Genomic DNA, 2,368 nt, shown 5'->3' on the forward strand with positions numbered 1-2,368 from the left:
AGTATTGTTTTTCATATAGTGAAGAATAGAGCATATCATCTCTTCGAGATTAAGTATACCTGTTATTATTAAATGCAGAACATTTATAGATGATATCTCATTTTCGCGAAAACAATAAAAAGAATCTCTAATATGATATTGTGAGCAAATGATTGTTCCGATAAAAATATTGCAGAGACATGTATCTCACAAATATCACATTACGTGATATTTTATGTGTGAAATATTCTTGCGCTATCACGTCATTATTACTTTTTGTAGTAGGTAAACTACTTTATCCTCGAACTACTAGTATTCCAAGCTAGAGACCATCACATTAGTAAACAGATGTCTTATTTTTTTAACGATAAAAAACTGAAAGAAAGCTATATGAAATTGCTTAAATCATACACACACAAATCATTAACAAATATCTGCATCAACCAATTGTTTTTTTTTTTTTTTTCACTCGAGAACTTGTTAAAGTTATTTTTGCGAAAGATCTTCTCACAAGTCACACTGGTAGAGGGCAGGAGCAATTACAGTCGCAGGAGTATATATGCACTCATAACAAATCCAACCATCTGAACAATCACTCTTTTTACGACAAATTCTCCCGCATGTCATGAAATCATTGAGTGGCAGTAATTTTTGTTTCACCGATAGCATATTGTGGGGCAAATTTCGCATAGCCATTGATTGCATCTTTTGAGAAGAAGACAGATTAACTGCATGACATGATCACAGCTAAGATTATATTAGTAATATTACACTATACGTGAGGAATATACATGAGTTTACATACTAACAATGTAAATCTTTACATTATTAGTATCTAAAAGATGATCACAACTAATCATCCCTGACAAGTTCTTGAAAAAGTAGATAAACTACTATAATACCGGTAGTATAAAAAGAAACTATGCAAGCAATATATATAAATAAACTCGATAATACATATACGGTCTGGAAGTATGCACCCATATGAGTAAACTTAACTATATATATGGATGAACAATATACTCTCTCTGATTTATTTATGTGGCAACGTTTCGAGTATACATACTAGGATAAAGTACTTAATTTTTGGGTTCTTCAAGTATTTGAAAATAAATGTTACATATTTGAAAACTGCATTAAAAAATATAACAACTTATACTCCATCTGTTCCAATTTGTGTGAACCTGTTTGACTGGGCATAAAATTTAAGACAAAAAATGAAGACTTTTGGAATTTGTGGTCCTAAATAACTCAGAAAGGGGTCCACAATATTTGTATAGTTATAAAAGTTTCTCACTAAGGGCAGAATTGAAAATTTAAGCTAAATTGTTTCAAAATTTAGAAGTGGACATTCTTTTTGGAACGGACCATAAAGGAAATAGGTTCACATAAACTGGAATGGACGGAGTAATAGTTAAAGATTCAAAACTTTTAAAAAATATTTGAGAGAATAATAAATAAATTTCAAAGAAGACAGAGAAAGAAAGATGACCAGTAATTGTCGTGACGACAATAGTGAATACGAAGGCAAACTTTATCATAGCGCATTCCTTGCCCATCTCTACTCTGCTACTATTGATGGAGGATGTGAGTATGTTGGTGATTTTCTTGATAGGCAGATATCATAATTATAGGACAGCCTCATGTCAACATGTTCATTGGCATATACTACATCTGACGTATTTGGTGTTCCCTTGCTGATTGTTTTTGTAAATTTTGTTTGTAAATTTTGTTTTAGCAGCCGACAATTAAGAACCTTCTATTAATTATGTGCTTTTTATATTAGTTAATACGTGATAGGTTTAAAAAGTTGCAACTGATTTTTTCATTGAAATCGTTTAATTTGCCTCTGCATTTAAAAACGTTTAAATTTTTTTGGTATATGTTTTCAGTTTCAATCTTTGTCCAGAAGGTACAATATCATGGATATTTTATGTCATTGCTTGTCGTATATGTTGTCCTAGACTTGTAATGTCAAATTGTCAATATCATTACGAAGTGCTATTTTGCCATCATCCGAACCATATATGTCATGCTCTATAGGCTTGAAGAGCACTGTCAAGCGGCTGGGGTTAATTTCACTCAAGGTTATTCAACTAATTTTATATTTCACAAAAGACACTTATCTATTATTTATCACTTAAAAGTCACTTAATTTTACATTTATAACTTAAAAATCATTCTGGTTTAAAATCTGCAAAATATCCAATAAAAAATATGACATGGCATTAAATTTAATTTTAAAAATCTAACAATAATGCTACATAAGCTTAAATAGACCATATCTAAGTTAGACTTATTTTTTCCTCGGCCCGATTTGACCACCAAAATGGGTTGTTAATATTTTGACCATTTGATTTTGTGGTTAATTTGTAGAAAAATAAGTCTA

The 2,368-nt window shown here is 30.5% G+C and overlaps 1 long non-coding RNA gene across 1 annotated transcript; it reads right to left on the reverse strand.

Annotated features, from left to right (window-relative positions):
- Positions 1-316: 316 nt before the first annotated feature.
- Positions 317-1,590, reverse strand: LOC107832132 (uncharacterized). The gene is made up of 2 exons (XR_001658511.2): positions 1,472-1,590; positions 317-707 (listed from the first exon to the last, which is right to left on the reverse strand). It is a non-coding gene; the product is annotated as an uncharacterized LOC107832132 (long non-coding RNA).
- Positions 1,591-2,368: the final 778 nt, after the last annotated feature.

Source organism: Nicotiana tabacum, chromosome 10, assembly GCF_000715075.1.
Source record: "Nicotiana tabacum cultivar K326 chromosome 10, ASM71507v2, whole genome shotgun sequence".
Classification (NCBI taxonomy): Eukaryota; Viridiplantae; Streptophyta; class Magnoliopsida; order Solanales; family Solanaceae; genus Nicotiana; species Nicotiana tabacum.